A 19796-nucleotide genomic window follows, 5' to 3' on the forward strand; every position below is an offset into this window, starting at 1 on the left:
TGAAGGATTGGTTAAACCCACAAGTGCTTTTTTTACCTCTACTATTCCTTTATATTGGCTTTTGGAATTTACTAATGCAGCAATTTAGAAATCGGATGAAAGGTTTAGCACTGGGAAACACTTTTTGATAGATAAAAAGTGCATTTTATATACAACTCTATAGATCAGACCAAAATGAGGGAAAAATGAGGGGGGAAGAGGGACACAGGGACATTGTTCCAAATCAGGGACAGTCCCTCAAAATCAGGGACAGTTGGGAGGTATGCAGATGGTCTGAAAACCTGGACACACGTTTCAAAACCTGAACCCGGACAGGTGGCAACCCTAGTGGGGTGTAGCAAGATGGTGGCAATAAAGGGGCACTTCCGTTACACAATATGATGGTACACCCCCGTAAAACAAGCCTTCAGCAGCCTTTCTCAAAACAGAGGAACCTTTGAAATCATTGTCCGGTCTCCGATTTCCCAAAAAAAGAGAGCAGGTTTGTCCATGTCCAGTCCAGACACGGGCCTGTCATCCACCTGCTCAGTGCCCCTTACACAGGCGCCCATGTGTAAGGGGCACTAAGGTGTGTTTGTACTGCAGGTAAGCAGGCGTGATGCAGCCCTTTTTGGCCAATCCCTACATTCTACATCTGATTGCTGCCACACAGATTCATACGGAAGCTGTATTGACATAAGTTGAGGTGAAGTGTAAGGATTGCAGTGAAGGTGTCTGATCACTTTTCTGCATCACACGCGGTCCACATTGTCCCCCCAAAATAGGTCCACATGGGGGGTGAACGACACCCTGAGCACCATATAAAGTCTATGGGCAGCTCTGTGTCTGCTAATCCCCAGGGCTGGGAAGACAGAGAACGGGCGAAGCAATGCTGAGAACAAAACCCTGGAAAGCCTTAGTGGACTACAAAGCACGGCTTAGCACTACACCTCCCGGCATCCCTAGCGCGGTGACGTCGCTGAGACCCGTATGTTGGGCTCCAGCTCTTTCGCCCTTGCTTACGTTTTTTTTTTTTTTTTGTTTAAATCACTTTCGAGGTTTCAATGAGTTGACTGCGTCACCCCGTACGTAGCCTCGGGGCGGTGCCTGTGCGCCGGATACCCCCAATGATCGGGCGCTTTGCTGGAGGTTGGGCGGAGTTAGGGGCGGCTGGAGGGGGAGGAGGAGTCAGTTGTTGGGTTGCTCTCATACACACATACAGAGTCCAAGCACCGGGAGAAGCCGGGCCCTCCCCATCCATCACTCAGCTTACTGTGACATCGTTGTAGGCCTCAGGATAGTAGAACTCCAGGGGAGCAGCTTTCCCACACAGCCCCAGCCTCTGTGCACACTGACCCGGGCACGGCCGCCCTCACCCTCCCGCGCCTGGCTCCCTTTCTCTGCGGGCTCCACACAAACCTTTATTGATGGTGTAGAGCATCGGGGAAGGTAAGTGCCCCCCTCCTCCTCCTCCTCACCCCCCCTGTGCATGTAGTGTGGGGGGCAGTGAGGGAATGAGGGGCTCTCCCACTGGCCTGGGCCACTATGGCAGGAGTAGCTCATGCCTGGCTGCCTGTGTTGAAGTGCTCATTATTCCCTATTGTCCTCCTGGTGCTGGCCATACATGAACCCATATTATTATTTTATCTGTACCCCCTGACTGCCACATTCCTCTCACCTTGGGCCAGGCGGGCCAATAGAGCGCAACCAAACGCCATGGCTCTGTACGTGGCCTGATGACACCGATTGCAGCGCCTACTTAGTATAATAAACATTTTATATACTTAGTATAATAAACATTTTATATCTCTGTGTAAATCCTGGAAGTCAATACGCCTTGATTTGTGTCACTTGTGTCGCATTTAGCGCATTGGTAAACAAACTTGCGTCAATGTGTGCGTTCCCCTCCCCCTCTCTGAGAAAACAAAACAATCCTTGTGGTGGGGCCCTCCTGCAAGACAAGGGTTAAATACTGGGTATGTCTAGGGGGTTGATGCAAAGGTGGGAATACTTACCTTGTTACTCACCCGCTGGCACTCTTCTCTACCCTCCGGCATGCCATGTTGTTGACAGGCCGTCAGTGTCATCATGTACAATGCAGGACTGTTGGTCCCCCTTAGCGCTTGACATGACCGCTGCTTGGAGTGCTCTATAGAAGAGGCTTTGGCGGGCTGAGCGAGGAGTAAGCGAAGTATTGGGGCTTATTCACACAATGGACAGCGATTGGCGTTTTCTGCACTAAATAAGCGCCAGTCGCCATTGTTTTCCGTGTTCCCCATTCACACCATCGTGCTGGTGTCATGTGCAGAGCAGTGGATGGCATCACACTGCTATGCAGGGACATGAATGGAGTGTCATTGTGTGATGCTTTGAATAAAGTTATTTAAAAAAAAAAAGTAAACAGTTTGATGCACTGAAACATGCTGGACCTTGTGCAAACAGCTGCCCACACAACAATACACCACATTTCACTGCATTGGTTAGTGTGAACTACAGCAAAAACCAACATACTTTTTGTTTTCCTTGATGTGTGCAGTGATGCATTATAATGCTTTGAAAGGCAACATGTTCCATTTTTACCCAGTATACATCAATGAAGCACAAGCTGAAATCCACCATTGACATTTCCATTTCATTGGGTTCACGTTGAACAACACGGGTCCAACAGATGTGGCGTGAATGGGCCTTCAAGTGGGAATCAACCTTCCCTGTCCCTTACAGCCAAGGAAGCCGCCATCTTGGCTTCTGTTTGATCTGCTATTGCCATGGTGCTGCATATTTGATTAATAATGGTGCCAGATAAGGATGAGCTCCGGCGTGTTCGCACAGCCCACGTGCAGAGCCCTCCAGGAAGTCGGCACTGCGCTTTGCTAATCACAGGCAGGGAGACATTGTCCCGATGCTCGGCTGCAGAGATCGGGAAATGTCTTCCTGCCTGTGATTAGCACAGTGCTGACTTCCTGGCGGGCTCTGCATGTGGGCTGTGCTAACACGCTAGAGCTCATCCTTAATGCCAGACATTTGATTGACAGCTCAATTCAGAGCATGAGCAATTTTGACAGTTCTCATTCACTGCATGCCTATTAATTCAACTGTTATGGCAAACCGTTAAGGCTCCATTTACATTAGCGTGACTCAAGTCGCACGATTTCATTGTGACTTTCATGTCACTTTTGGTGCAACTTGGATACATTATGTGTAAGGCTGGGTTCACACCATCGCCGCATGTGGCTCCCAACAGGGGTCCGATGCGTCCCTGTTCAGCATTTTTTGAGGTCCGATTTCAGCCCAAATTTTGGGCTGAATTCAGACCTGAAACGGACCAAAAAACGGCACAGTGCAAATTCGCACTGGAGCCACAGCGGAGATGTGTGAACCGGCTCCATAGAGAGTCGGTCAAAATCTCCTGCTATTGCGAATTGGATGCAGAGAAGCTGCATCCAATTCGCAATGGTGTGAACCCAGCCTAAAGTCGTATCAAAGTCACAAAGTAGTGCAGGCACCTTTTCAAGGTTACTGCAACTCTAAAGCCGAGTTCTGGTCACCCCCTGCAAAAATGACACTTGCCTGTCCTGGAATCCAGCGACGTCGGCATCGCAGCTGATGTTTCCATCGGGTACTGCTGCCGCCATTGCCTATAAGGTAACCCAGCAGTAAAGCATTGCGGCTTCACGGCCGGGTCCCTACTGCACATGTGCGAAGTCCGCTGCGCTCTTACTGGCCCTGCAGCAAGTAAGGGAGGCAAAGGGGGACAAACTTCTGACGGACCTCACCACGGCAAGGTCCGACAGAAGTGGGGACAGTGTAGCTGTCAAACAGGTACCCCCCCCCCCCCCAAAAGGTACCAAATGAGACACCTGAGGAGGGTAGAAGATGGATAAACGGAAGTTCCACTTTTGGGTGGAACCCAGCTTTAAGTTACACCAATTTGAACAGGTGCTATTGAAAAGAATGGGCTGCGACTTGTCATGTGACTTTGATGTCCAAAGTCGCATGACAAGATGCACAAGTGTGAATGAAACCTAAATCGGTGGGTTTAGTACAAAAACAAATCCTTTTACTGTGTGCATCTGCATTTTAAATGTGAACAAAATGTCCCTGCAGGTCTGAAAGGCACATGCAATGGCGGAGGATTATGATGTGAGCAACAGCTGGCTGGTGCCTACATTTTCCTGGGGCTCCATAGACATCTATTCTAGTCTGGCCCAGAGAGAAATGCTTACCAAGGCACTTACCGCCCTTCAATGGTCCAATGTCCCTCGCTGGTGGGTGCCAGTCTGTGGCCGTTCTCACTGGCTGGCACAGGAATGCACTCATCCCGGTGTTCTTTCGAGAAGTTCCCGGCTTGAACTGTGCATCACAACAGCTGAGTTTTTACATGATGGGGCTGGATTATTAAATGATGGGCAGTGCTGCTAAAATAAGGGTTTTTACATGATGGGGCCGGATTTTTTAATTATGCCCAGTGCTTCAAAACACATATTTTTCTGATACAAAAACACGCCCTTCAGTTTACTAAACACGCCCCGCAAGCGTCCAGGAAGAATAGCAGAAAAATATTTGTTTTGCAGCACTGCCCATCCTTTAATAATCCGCCCCCCATCATGTACTAATCTGCCCCTCACCCACATGCACATGCCTCTGCAGCGCGGAGCACAATCTGACAGAATTTTTTCTGTCTGCTATTGTGCGCAGGTGCCGTCTCAACAGCTGATCGTAAACTCAGCTGTTGGATTGCGCATGCGCAGTACATCCTGGGCACTTATTGACAGAGCACAGGCACTGTACTGGAATGTAAGCTGAGCTGCACAGCTCAGTGTAAGTTTCAAAGAAGACTGTGAGCAGGCAGGTAGCTTTATTTTATTGCAGAAGAGATATTGCATGTTTTAGGCCTCGTTCACACCATGGTGCAGAGACATCAATTTTTCTGCATGCGTTCTGCAAGGGCACAACAAAAAAAACAATTGTTCTCTAAGTGCCCTGTTCACACCACAACACTGGTATCACGTGGAGATTTTTTCAGTGCAGGAGTGTGCAGCGTGTATGCAGTTTTCTACACAGGGGAAAAAACTAACATGACATCAACATTGGTGTGAACAGGGCACATTATGCTCATGAAAACTGATGTCCGCATGCATAAAAAAAATCACTAAAACTCACATGTAAACTGATGTCTCCATCGTGCGGTTTTTCCCATCGGTTTTCATTCACATATGGTGGTGTGAACGAGGTGTGTGTGTGTATATATATATATATATATATATATATAAACAGTGTGGATGGAGGAATCTCCACTGCTGGCCATTGTACTAAGACTTGTGGCTGTCTGAATACCTGAACAGTGTGACAGCATCTGATTAGATACTGAGTCGCTGTTCAACTGAAAACCTAGCTCAGTCAATTTTTCTATCGTCTTTTGGCCAGTCGAGGACTCGGCTAGCATTAGGCTGGCCTCACACCCTTGAGTTGCCGTTTATTTAGAATGACACCCCGATTCATGCATACAGTAGCTGCCAACACACATACCATGTGCTATGTTGCCTAGACTGGTGCAGGTGTTTTTTCATCCGTTAGTTAATGAACTGCCATAATGCACGAAAGCACATGCGTTATGGGGCCCTAAATCCCTACTGGGTATATGTTCTCATAGTGGGGGCAGATTTCTTGCTGCCTGTGAGCATTTATCATACTGGAAAGCTTGCATGGTTCACACTACAGAAATTTTAGTACAGTAAGAATTGCCTGAATCCCAGAAATGGCCTTCTAACTGAACAAGAACATCAAAATGATAAGACTATAAATGTCCTTTTTGGAAACCATATGGTTTTTGGGAGGATTTTGTGTTCTGTTTTGAAGATTGGTAGAGCAAAAGATCTGTCCGAGTATGGCCATTGGCCAGGCTTGGACGTATCACTCAATCACATAGAACTTGATCCTTCGTCTGGTAATGCTATGTATATTGACTGATGGATCCGATCTTCAGCTTTTATTCTGTGAAAGGGCAAGAGTTGGTGAAACCCTATTGTGATTTATTCATGGAATATTATGTTACCTGCCAAAAGTTTTACATTTCACTTTGGAGTTTTAGGCTTGTAGGTTCTTGTTTACATGAGCTTCATGGACTTGGGGTGAAGCCAAGTCAGAAGTGAGAAGCCTAACTAATAGTTTATTTGCTTTCTTGGTTTAATAATGTTGTGTCAATTATAAATCACGTGCAGTCTTATGATGATGATTACTTTTATTGTGTGTTTTGGTCTTTTTTTTTCTTTGTCTGATGGAACTGTTTTGTGTAACCAGGATGGAGCAGAGCTAAAAGATTAGTTGCAGTAGAGGAGCGGTGCTTATAAACCATGACTGTACTCATCTTTGCTGCCATTTATGTTTACATTGTGTAGTGGTGCCGTATGTGTGTGTATTTTTTTGGGTTGGGTTTTGTATGTTAGATGGTGACGGGAAGCTGAAAAACAATGCTCAGTCTGAGCCTATCTTTGTTCTTGTATGTGATTATTATTCTTACGCATGCACCATGGTTTAGATTTTGGACAACGGGAAGTCAAATCAATGAATAATCTGTTTTGATTTTCATCAAATGTGTTTGTGGTCCTTATAACGGCTCAATCATTGCTCTGCAATTTACACCCAGCGTTTTCTTGCGTGTTTTCCCTCTCCGTTTTAACAGGCTGCCCTACATGTAAAAAATGCGGCAAACCTAGCCCATGTACAGTAGCTTCTTACAGTGTTGATCCTTGCGAGTTTTTAAACATGTATTGTGTGTTTTGGGGTGCCATCAACAGTGAATGGCACCACAAATGTGACTCACATTTTTAGCTTGTTTGGTAAATGGAGCCTAATATGTTTATACACTGCCATGGGAATGTAGGCTATACTACTTCTTATCTAAAATAACAATACCAAACCAAGACCATCAAAGATGGTGATAAAATTGGCCGCGGCACCTTTATTGGTATGAATAAATACAAGCAATTATAATATAAATAAACTGTTATCTTTATTAAATTTTATAAATCAATAAATATTTCAAACTTAAATTATTTTTTCAAATATTTCCAAATCTCACTCAGTCTTAGGACTCGAGCGAGTACCATAAATAAATTATTAAAACAAAAGTCCCCCCTTGATCCAAGGGTGACAAACCACATAAAAGGTGCTGCGACAGGGTGGGAGGGATGGGGGAGCTCTTCACACTGTAAGGTAAAGTACCTGAAAACTGCCTGAGCGGGGGGGGTTTATATACCCCTCGCCGCACGTGTATGAGTCATACATTACACGTGAACCTCCCGCTCAAAAACACCTGTTCTACTGTACACTACACGTGACTTTCCCGCCCAAATGCCTCACATTCCATAGGCCTCCTTTTAACCCCTCTAAATTGTTTTAAACAGCAGGGATAGCCACACTCCCATGCTGTTGGCACTAATCATGCCCCCTTGCTCATGGGAATGTAGGCTATACTACTTCTTATCTAAAATAACAATACCAAACCAAGACCATCAAAGATGGTGATAAAATTGGCCGCGGCACCTTTATTGGTATGAATAAATACAAGCAATTATAATATAAATAAACTGTTATCTTTATTAAATTTTATAAATCAATAAATATTTCAAACTTAAATTATTTTTTCAAATATTTCCAAATCTCACTCAGTCTTAGGACTCGAGCGAGTACCATAAATAAATTATTAAAACAAAAGTCCCCACACAGCCTATTTTGTTTGTCAAACAAACAAAAAAGGCTACCCCAACACCGCGGCCTTCTCAATCATGGTTTGTATATCTGAGTTAAAAATGTCCAGACCAACATCCGACAAGTGGACACCGTCTTGTCTATATAGGCCTGGAAACCCCCCTTCCAACTCAGTATGTCTAAAGGAAAAACCTCCCAAACTGGGCATAAATCTTTCCATTAAATGATTAAACCTCTTTCTTATTTTTTCTAAATTTTTCTGTTTCCCGGATGACAACCAAACCAACCTTGGGACTATCTCAGAGAAAATTAATCTCGCTTTAGGAAACCAACTATGTATTAACTGTAAATCACTTTTTACCAAAAACAGTAGCTCCAAAGTGGATTGTTTACCCACATCATTGCCTCCCCCATGTATAATTATAATATCAGGAGAAGGCCAGCATTCCGCCAACTTGAAAAATTGTAATGAAATATTTTTCCACTGTAAACCACGGATACCTCTCCACCAAATTTGACACCATTCGGAAGAAAAAGACAAGTTGGCAGTATAACATCTCTGACATGCCCTTTTGTGAGCCCAGTGCACAAAGGAGTGTCCTAGAATCCAAATAACTCTCTTCTGACCTAAGAAATTAAACAGACAAATTAGGGCGAACATACAAATTAAATTTACTGGATTCCCACCTCCCCAAACTTTTAATGACAGCATCGTCAAGGCCCATTCTAGCTGCCTCTGTAGCGGCCCCGATTCTGAAAGAGTGGGAAGAAAATTTTAAATGGGAAAGACCGATGAAAGATATGCACTTATGCAATAACGCTGAAAACTGGAATTTTGTTAATGGTGCAGTATTTAAATGCACTAAAAAATTTCCGGCACATTTAGGCCTGGTACTCAGATATTTTGATATTATTAATAAAGGACAAATGGTACGGTCGCCGCAGGCATTTAAAACGAGCCAATGACCTTTACCTTGAACGTCAGTTTTTGATTTGCTAATGAAAATTAGCACTTTTTCTTCCTCTATCCTTACATCATTCAACATTAGCCCAGATGTACCTTTCTTATTTGCAGGGACCAACTCAGATATCCGCAAGGCCGCGAAGAAAATTAAAATAAATGCCGTCTGAAATAATAAAGCTTCAAATTCCGAACTACATACTGAAAACGTAGCAGCGCAAATCCTCTTTAAAATGTCGATCGATATTGGCCTGCGAGTATCTGGTTGGTGTGTCCTTCTCCTGTAGCCCTTCATAGCCTGACGAACAGAGAAAAAGCTATTACATCCAGGTAACCTATTCATCTTGAAGAAAAAGGAAATACCCACCATCGTCTTATTAATATGATTGGAGGAAAAACCCTTCTTCATCAATGAACTCATAAATGCCAATAACGTGTTCTCTGTTGGTACTAAACCAGAACAACCCAAACCATCATTAAATTCTAACCACTTCTTCCATGCGATCGAGTACTCGATCCATGTTCTAGGAAGTACTGACTGTTTAATTGACTCCAATGCCGGCGTCAAATCAACTCCCATAGGTGGCTTGGACATTTGAAACCTACCAAGTCCGCTTCCGGAAAAAGCAGCCTGAACCGAGAGATCTGAAAGCGAGATAACGAATCAGCTACCGTATTTTCTTTACCTGGCACATGTTTCACTTTCACCCAGATATTGAATTTTAAACACAGAAGGACAAAGTAACGCAGTAGCTTTATTACCTGTTCAGATTTTGAGGATAAACAATTTATTGCAAATAAAACTCCTTTATTGTCCGAGTGTATCAATATTCTTTTGTTTGCAAAACTGCTTCCCCACAATTCAAAGGCCACTATTATGGGGAAGAGCTCCAACAAAACAATATTTTTTGTTGCCTTGCATTGTACCCAAAAAGGTGGCCAGGCACCGCAACACCAATGTGTCTCCCATATTGCTGCGAAACCTAAAGATCCCGCCGCATCCGTGTACAAATGCATGTCTGCTGCAAAAATAAATTCATCTTGAAACATTGTCTGACAGTTGTAGTCTTCTAAAAACTGTGACCAGACTAGGAGGTCGTCTTTTAAATCTGTGGTAAGGCGAATGTGGGAGAAAGGTGATTTTAATCCAGCTGTTGCCAAAGCCAATCTCCTAGAAAAAATTCTGCCAACCGGCATTACCCTAGATGCAAAAGCTAATTGACCAAGGAGAGATTGCAGCTCTTTTAAAATCACCTTCCTTCTACGTAACATACAACAAATTGTGAGCTGTAAACGAGCTATCTTTACCTCAGGTAGTTGAAACATAAATAAATTTGTATCAATGCTTATGCCCAAAAAATCCAGCTTCGTCACTGGCGGAAAAGTCTTTTCTTTTGCAATCGGAATACCGAAATATTCCGCAATCACTAGGAAAAGATGCAATATTAAATTACAGATGGGAGAGTCCGGAGGCCCTATAAATAAATAATCATCAAGGTAATGGATGATTCCATTACTACCTGATTCAAAACTAATTACCCACTGCAAGAAAGATGCGAACAATTCAAAATAATGGCAAGACATTGAGCAACCCATTGGGAGGCACATATCATAGAAAAATTTATCCTCAAAACAAAAACCCAAGGAACTAAACGCTTCGGGCGCAATGGGTAGTAATCTAAAGGCTGATTGAATGTCGGATTTTGCTAGTAAGGCGCCTATCCCTACTCTTTTTATCAGAACCACAGCGTCATCAAAAGTCGCATATGACACTGAAGCTGACGCTGGGTCAATTTCATCGTTTAAAGACTTACCCTTAGGGTAGGAAAGATGGTGAATTAACCTAAACGAATTAGGTTCCTTCTTAGGAATAAGCCCCAATGGAGATATCCTGAAATCTTTAAACGGTGGGGAAATAAAAGGACCGGCAATACGCCCAGCTGTTATTTCCTTGAAGATTTTTTCCCTCACAACTTGACTATTTTGACTTACCGATTTTAAATTCTTCACTGTTTCACAACCTGTTCCTAAAAATTTTGGTAATTCAAAACCAGTGGAGAAACCCTTAATTAAAATTTCCGCTTTCTCCTTGTCGGGGTAAAGGAGAAGCCAAGGTAGCATTCTTTCCAGACTCACTGGAGTTCGTGCTTTTTGGGATGTCTTTGTGTTGGAAATTTCTTTTGAAACACTTCACCACCGGGTGAGGCCCGAAACAGAAAGAACATTCATGCCTATATCTGCACGATGCCGCCCAGCGGCATTGCGACTCGTTAAAGGCATAACATATTCCTTTCTTGTACATCGCAGAAGCATTATTTGGAGTAACCGACGGTTGGCTTTTATTAAAAATCGGCTTTTGCGGAACTATGAGGTTCAACCACAACCCCACATCCTTCATACCCCATTTAAGATTTTTGTATACCGACAGCTTCTGGCGGAACGACTCATCATAATTATACCACCCGAAGCCTCCGAAATTTCTATACGCTTCCAATATATGTTCTAAATGCTGGAAGAGACCGCTACATTTCTCAGGGAATTTCTCGCCTAAAACCGCAGAAAATATACAAAAAGCGTGTAGCCAATTGTGAAAAGACCTGGGCGCAATACGTCTCCTATCCTCTTCATCTGATTTTTTTTCCGAACGTACTGCAAATTCTTTACTGTTAGGAAGCAATGACATCAGGTCTACAAAGTCATTGTTCCAAATTTTTTCTTTTATATTCAAAGCCAAGTGAAATCCCAATGGAGAAATCTCACATGGCAAAACTTCTTTAAGACAATTATCAGGAATTTCAGAGTGACTTTTTTCTCTTATTGTGTGCGAAGACACTTCGCTATTTCCTAACCAAACACTTGAATGTAAATTAGATTTAGGAGTAGGAATAGGTTTAAGTACATCAGTTAAATTATCAATTTTTTTTAAAAGTAGTGAAATTAAGCTGCCTTCTATTAACTCACCAGCAGATGCCGCTGGAGCGCTTGAAGCCGCAGCTGACTGACTTGTGTTCCCGTCCTGCCTTTCGACTGCCATCGCCGTACCCAGCTGTTCACGCCTGGAGACATGCGATGCTGAAGGTCCCGCTTGGTTCTTTCCTGGAGCCTGCGAAAGGAAGAAGACATTTTCTCCCCCAGGCGGGGATGGCTGAGCCTTGGTCCTACCACCTCTGCCTCGCCCCGGGGACGGCGAGGCATTCTTACGTTTTTTATTCGCCTTCCGGGCACTGCTTGCACCGGCTCTGACGTCACTCCCTCCTTCCTCCTCCGAACGATATACCGGCAACCCGCGAGATGCCTCTGACGTCGACGGACGCTCCGGCGGGCGAGTGCGCTGAGACCTGCGGGCTGGGAGAGAAAGAATATCCAGAGGGGGCGGCTCACACGGAGACACTATCTCACCCTCCTCCAGACCGGCCGCGCTTCCGACCGCAGCTTCCATGCCCTGGTCCACGGCAGACGGTTCTTCGATAGCCGACAGGCATCTCTCCAGCCACTCTTCTCCTCCTTCGGTCTCCGCTCTTTCCAGTATTTTCTTCACCAGCGCTCTCATCGCCTCAGAAGCAAGAAGGCTCATCCTCGCAGCGTCCGGGAGCTCTTCACACTGTAAGGTAAAGTACCTGAAAACTGCCTGAGCGGGGGGGGTTTATATACCCCTCGCCGCACGTGTATGAGTCATACATTACACGTGAACCTCCCGCTCAAAAACACCTGTTCTACTGTACACTACACGTGACTTTCCCGCCCAAATGCCTCACATTCCATAGGCCTCCTTTTAACCCCTCTAAATTGTTTTAAACAGCAGGGATAGCCACACTCCCATGCTGTTGGCACTAATCATGCCCCCTTGCTCATTGTTTTTCATGGTTTGATGTATAAGTTATGAAACTACCATTCAGGTTCAAATGGCTAAAGAGCTGATGTAAAGCCCAAACTCCAGGCAACGTGTGTGTTTTTTTTTTTTTTTTTTTTAAGGATGGTAAAGGCATAGATCCCCTATCGGCATTTAAATTCTTTTGGGTTCCCTTTTTGTAGAGATTTTCTCTCTTCCTCAGATCCTGTCTTTTAGGAAGCAAGGATAAATCTTCACACTGCAGACAGCAATGCAAACTAGACAGCTTCTAAGCCAAAAGCCCCATACACACCATGACACTATCAGTTTTCTTGCAGGTTTCTTTTCAGGTTTATCAAAACCATCTAATATGACTTATTACGTTTTTTTTTTTAGCTAAATAGCTTCCTTTACCTTACTGCAGTCCTGGTTTCATGTCCTCATTGTTCGTTTTTTGCTCTGATGTTGCTGTAATCCTTCTGTTCTGAATACCTGGTTGTCTGTTTCCTGATGAAAAAAGTCATGGGAGCTTTCTCTCTGTGGTCACTAATCAAGGAGGTGTGATTACTGTGTGTCTAAAACGCCTTGGCACCATTTTCCCTCCTTTTCCTGTATTATATTCTGTATTTATTTGTGAAAATTCTCAATAAAATATTTGAAACAAAAACCCCTTAGCACCAATCAGTTTCGTTTTACAAACCATCACTGCCCTGTATTGGCTCTGTTTCTCTGTACATCACAGAAGCAGGAAACGGCATGCAAAAACGAAACTGAAACTGTAGATACATTATATGATTGATTTTTATCTATTTTTAATCATTTTTTAAAGGAATCGGTTAACTATTATGTCTCTATACCCTGTAAACGGTCATTTCAGCAAAAAAAAAAAATTCCTTTACAACTCCTTTAAGAGTTTCAATTTGTATGCAATCAGGCAGGCCCTTGCACTTCATGGGTTTTGGTAAACCTGAAGAGAAAACCTGCAGAAAAACTGATGGTGTGTATGGAGCTTTCCTTGCGCCACTAAAAATGTTTAACCCTTTCACGCCGACGGAACGCATATATGCGTCCTCGGCTTTCAGGGGTTATACCGGGATGATGCCTGCAGCCGCAGGCATCATCCCGGTACCGTTGTTTAGAGCGGGCGATCGGCTTTCCAAACATAACAACCGATGCGGCTAAAAGCCGCTCGGTTGTTATGCCGGAGGAGCGGGAGGGGACATCCCCCCCCCCCCCCTCCCGCCGCCTCTCGCCGCTCTGACCGGGCCTCCCGTCCCACCGGGAGACCCGATCCACGATCCGGCGCCTCCAGCGTCTCGGCGCGCTCTGAAACAAAGCCGTAAACGGCTTTGATTCAGTGTCCGCATTGAAACCACGGAAGCGGCGTCATGACGTCACTTCCGGGTTTCTCAGATGCCAATGGCGCCGGATTTAAAAAAGTACACAGTATTCAGAATCGCCGTTTTCGGCGATCTGAATACTTTGAAGTGCAAAGGAGGGCTCGGAGGTCTTTTAGACCCCCGATCCCTCCATAAAGAGTACCTGTCACGACCTATTGCTGTCACAAGGGATGTTTACATTCCTTGTGACAGCAATAAAAGTGATCAAAATGTAAAAAAAAAAAAAAAAATTTAATATTAGAAAAAATAAATAAATAAGAAAACAAAAAAAAATTTTTTAAAGCGCCCCCCTCCCCGCGAGCTTGCGCAGCAAAGAAAGCGCATACGGAAGTCGCGCCCGCATATGAAAACGGTGTTCAAATAACACATGTGAGGTATCGCCGCGATCGTAAGAGCGAGAGCAATAATTATAGCACTAGGCCTACTCTGTAACTCTAACCTGGTAACCGTAAAAAAAGTTTAAAGCGTCGCCTATGTAGATTTTTAGTTACCGTAGTTTGTCGCCATTCCACGAGTGCGTGCAATTATAAAGCGTGTCATGCTTGGTATCTATTTACTTGGCATAACATCATCTTTCACATTATGCAAAAAAATTGGGCTAATTTTACTTTTTCATTTTTTTAAAATTCATGAAAGTAAATTTTTCCCAAAAAAATTTCCGCACAAATACCGTATGACATAAAATATTGCAACAATCGCCATTTTATTCTCTAGATTCTCTGCTAAAAATATATATATAATGTTTGGGGGTTCTAAGTAATTTTCTAGCCAAAAATATGGATTTTAACTTGTAAACACCAAATGTCATACATAGGCACAGGCATGAAAGGGTTAATGATGGTATGTGCCATAGTTGGGGAAATTTCCCTCGCTTTCTGTTTTCTAATACCTGTGAAAAAGTAATTGAGGGGATACTGTTTAGAATACGAATTACGTAGAAATATCCAGAATGTGTTAAACCAACTTTTACTTGTCTCTACCCAAGGAAGGTTTATGTTCTTTCTAATATCTCAAAGCTTTAATTATGTTTTATGCACATAAGCCACTATTGAGTGTCTCTGTGGCTTTTAGAAATACACATATGAGAGTATCATGCATACTATCACACAAATAAACTCTGGATCCAGTGTTTATAGGGGCCCAAATATATTCCAGCAAATTTTACTTTGATTAATCTTTGACTTCTAAGGGGATGAAAACAGTAGGTCAAAAGTGGTTGCTTGGAACAAAATATGTTCTGAGCTGCAGTTCTGCTGTCACATGTAAATGTATAGGTTTTCATGAATGGGAGGGGACGAGGTCATATGCAGGCCAAATACTTCCTGTTTGTATAGAAAGCATGCTGCAAGCTGGTGAGGTCAACAGTGACTGACACTCATATCTGATTTATTTATTTTCCTTTGTATAGATTTTTTTCCTCTTGTGTTGTGCACCAGTTGCTGACTTCCAGAGAAGATACCAGCCCACTACAGGGAGGGAAATATGTGAACACTGGAGGGAAATACATTTTTTTCATATTTAACACAATCTTGCAATTTCTAACCTATACTAGAATGACAGGAAGTATATGATTTACACAGTCAATTTCATCACTTTCTGTAGTGTCATAAAATGACCTCTGTGAGTGTAATCTACACATTTTGAAACCTGTCTAAAAACGACCAATGTGTGAAGCATGTCTCCCTTTTATCCTTATTTTGGAACATAGGTGTCAAATTGAAGTGAATGAGAGCAGTCATAATGTACACTACTGAAGTCGCTCCAACTTCAGTAAAGGTTCCTGCACTACTTCAAGGCAACTTGTACCCATTGATTTCAATGGAAGTTGCCTCCAAAGTCCGATCAGTGTCTTAAAAGGTCACTAAAGGAATTTTTTTTTTTTTTTGCTGAAATGACTGTTTACAGGGTATAGAGACATAAAAGTTAACTGATTCCTTTTAAAAATGATTAAAAATTGAATTTAATCTATCATATAATGTGCCTCTAGTTTCATGTTCGGTTTTAAAGGTACATAAATGAAGTTGCGGGTGAGAGGTGAGTCGGGAAGACTCACAGAACAAAAACAAACAAATCCAGGGCAGTGTTTTGTTTTTAAAATGAATCTGATTGGTTCTGAGGAGTTTTAGACACACAGTAATGACAGCTTAGACCACCGTGAAAATCTCCCAGTACGATGGTTATAAGGAAACAGGCAACCAGGAAGTGTGGAGATCACAGCAGAATTACAGCTACTTCAAAGCAAAAACGAACAATGAGGACATGAAACCAGTACTGCAGTAAGGTAAAGGAAGCTATTTAGCGGAATTTTTTTTTTTCCTTTAGTGACCCTTTAACTGAAGCAACTTTACAGGAAAAGTTTACTCAGGCAAACCCCTCCTTCCCACAGAGCTGATTATTCTGTGGTTGGCCACAGCCAAAGTCACCTGTCCTGGAGGCAACTTTAAAGCGGGGTTCCAACCACAATTAGCATTTTTAAAATGTATGTCCTTTCATCATGCGTTTTTATAATATAAATCCGGTCACTTACTATTTTACAATCCACCGCCGCTCCGCATAGTTATTCAAAAAAGATAGTTTATAAAACTATGTCCACACCGTTGTCATTTTGCTTGTGGGCATTGTGAAGCCCACAAGCACTTACTTCCTCGAAGTCTTGGATGGGGAGTAATGATGGGTAGCGCACTGCATCCTGGGAAGTGATGACACACATTTCCCAGGAGCATTAGAGGGAGATGTCAGGATCCCAGGTGATTCCAAAGGCAGATTTCGTGGGACTGCATAGCAACAGGCATTTCCAGATGAGTAAAACATTTTTTTTTTCTTTTTTAGTTCTAATGAGCACAATAATGGAAAAAAAAATTGGGATGGAAACTCCACTTTAAGTCGTGCTGTAAGTCGGGTTGCCCCTGTGTAAACCGGCTCTGAATGGTTTTATTTATTTTGGTTAAGGCTATGTTCACACTGCTGCGAATTCAAAATAGCAGTAAAATCGCGAATTTTACCGCGATTTCGAGGCTTCAATTTTGCCGCGATTTCGGCCGCGATTTAAGAGACATCTGTGCAGGGTTCAATGTAAATTGCGGCCTGAAATCGCAAAAAATAGTACAGGAACCACTTTTTGAAATCGGTGCAGCGCTGCAGATGCGGCGTCGCACCGATTAGGACAGTGTCATTGCCGACAATTGCCGCCGATTTGAGATGCGATTTGACATGTGAAATCGCATCTCAAATCATACCAAATCGTACCCAGTGTGAACCTGGGCTTAAACCTATAGTGAGAAAAAGGGTGTATATTGTTTAAACTCTAATCTATTTGATTGGGCCACCTGAGATTCACCCCAGTTGGTTTGTGTTGTCCGATGTTGTGGGAACATAGAACAACATTTCCTTCAGGATGGGATTGTATTTGATTTTAGAGGTACAAGTAGCGGTGGGAAAGTATTATTACACTTAGAGCCGGTTCACACTGGGGCGACTCGTCAGGCGTCCCATTCAATGCAATGGAACCGTTCTAATAGGAGAGATGCAAGTCACTCCGACTTAGAGAAAGGTTCCTGCACGACTTCGGGGGCGGCTCGGGGCGACCTGCATTGACTTCTATACAGAAGTCGTTTTGCTGGTCGCATCTGAAGTCGTCCTCAGGGCCACTTGCAGAGTCCCCCCGAAGTCGTGTGGTGGGAGTGTGAACCGGCTCTCAACGTGTTTGTATAGCCCAAACATTTGTGTTGTTTTTAGGTGCCGGGAAGGATTAAAGCCCCAGTTAGTTTGTTTTGCAGTCTTGTGTCCAGTTTAGGAGGATATCTCTTCACTTCCAGTCTCAGACACAAAAGGAAGCGAGAGGAATTCCCCACAAAGTGAGAGATTTTTCTCCTCTAAGGCAGTTGTCACCAAAACTGTTGTCCCCATTGGAAAATGTACCTGGTAAGAGCTGTTAAATGTTTGGTATTTTTAGTTCTGTATCTATGACAATGGTCAGCAGGACAAATGGGGTGAATCCACCTTGCAGGGACAATAAAAACTTGACAGGGGTGTTTGTTTCTGTAGAGTAAGAAAAAATAAATAAAAATCTTGGCTATACATAGACTTTAAAGAATTTGCTCACAGTGAACCGGATGCCTTTGTAAAATGTATCTAGAAGAACATACCCTGTAAAGCAGGGGTCCGCAAACTATGGCCCAGTTGTTCAGGAACTACAATTCCCATCATGCCTAGTCATGTCTGTGAATGTCAGAGTTTTACCATGCCTAATGGAACTTGTAGTTCCGCAACAGCTGGAGGGCCGTAGTTTGAAGATCCCTGCTGTAAAGAATGTGGGCTGCGCAGTTCACACTAAGGCCCTTCTATCGGTTTTTATTGCGTTTCTGACTCAAATTCTGGTTCAGACAGAGCTCGGTCACACCACACGTGCATGGAAACTGATGGGAAAACCACACAGATTTTGCTTGCAGAGACGTAAGTGAACATCAGTTTCACATCCGCTTTCATGCATGTCATTAATGTGACCTGTTCACGCCAATGTTAATTTCATGTTTTTTTTCCATGCAGGAACCCCCACACATACACGTTGCAGATTCTTGCGCAAAAAAAATCTGCATGGCGTGTTGTGAACAGGGCACATAGAGAACAATTGTTTTCTTTGAGCCCTTGTCTCTGCACCATGGTGTGAACGAGACCAAAGTGCCTAATGAGCTGACTGACTTCACATTTCACTGCTAGGGGATTGCAAGGTTACAGCATACTGGTCTGAACACTATTTTCCAACATTTGGACCAGGGCAGCCAATTGTTCTCTATGGCTTCTTGTGGACAGAATGTTGCCTGTTAAACATACTGTAATGGATGATGTGCATCCAGCACATTTTGAACAGATTGTAATAATGTAAAAGGCAAGGAACATTGACTAGGGGTAGAGTGATACAGCCAGATTTTTTTATTGCTTTGACTTTCTGTTTAACTGATTTCATCAACCTCAGTATGTAGTCTCTTTGCATGTTGGTGTAAAAGAAGGCATATTACCTTTTGTTTGCCTTTCATCATTGGTACACCTCCATGATCTTCTGCTTCCTTGCCTTTCCATCTCCGTATTGCACATATTTCCCATTGATTTCCTCTCCTGCTTGGTTTGACTCGTTGACTGTGTCAGGCATTGGATTAAATCCACATGGGGGCCGCATCCGGCCTGCAGGCAATCAGTTGACAGCTATGCTTTAAATCAACACTGATGGTTTTTAATACATGAATTCAAATTAAGTATCTCCTAGCTTTAGATTGCTGTGGACTCTGTGAAGGGTGAAACTGCTGGCGTAATGAGATCCTCCATACTGATCATGTTCTCTGAGATGCTTTAAGTCTGCTGCAAACCAGCCTTTTTCACAGGTTGTGACCAGCTCTCTTTGCACAAGTGAAAGTGGATGCTTGTTTAACAGCTCTATTTGTACTGCAAATAATATTTGGACTTCTCATCTTGTCTCCAGCAGCTTATAGCAGTCAGTTCATTGGGCAGTAAGACGGGCAGCATACGTAAACAGCTCCTACTCGGTGCTGCCTAATTTATGCTTTGCTAAAAGCTGAAAACACTCCTAGCAATAATGTCCAGTTTAATGTTTGTACATATCATTCTTGTGACACATTCATAAGACCGTTTTGAGGGGCATATTGTTGGTTTGCCTAAATGGAAACTAATATAATATTACGCAAACCAAAATAAACATTTAACTAGAAGTAGCTAAAATGTATATAAAAGCTTGAAAACCAATATTTCATTACTTGCAGCTTACAAGTCCTTAAAGTGGATGTAAACCCTTCGCATATACCCAGTGATGTGAACCGCCTCAGATGATACAGAGATGAAAAATCTCCCTACATAAGTTTTACATCAGAGGTAGGCAACCTTAAAGAGGTGGAGATCTACCCGAACAAAA

The 19796-nt window shown here is 43.2% G+C and overlaps 1 protein-coding gene across 2 annotated transcripts in view; it reads left to right on the forward strand.

The window, feature by feature from the left end:
- The first annotated feature begins 1180 nt into the window (after positions 1-1180).
- The window catches only part of RERE (arginine-glutamic acid dipeptide repeats), a 450961-nt gene continuing 432345 nt past the window's right edge, over positions 1181-19796 (forward strand). For both annotated transcript variants that reach the window (XM_040325943.1, XM_040325944.1), the window contains exon 1: positions 1181-1428. The gene's annotated coding sequence lies outside the window, so the exon portion shown is untranslated. The remainder of the gene's footprint in view (positions 1429-19796) is intronic.

This window comes from Rana temporaria, chromosome 10, assembly GCF_905171775.1.
Source record: "Rana temporaria chromosome 10, aRanTem1.1, whole genome shotgun sequence".
NCBI lineage: Eukaryota > Metazoa > Chordata > Amphibia > Anura > Ranidae > Rana > Rana temporaria.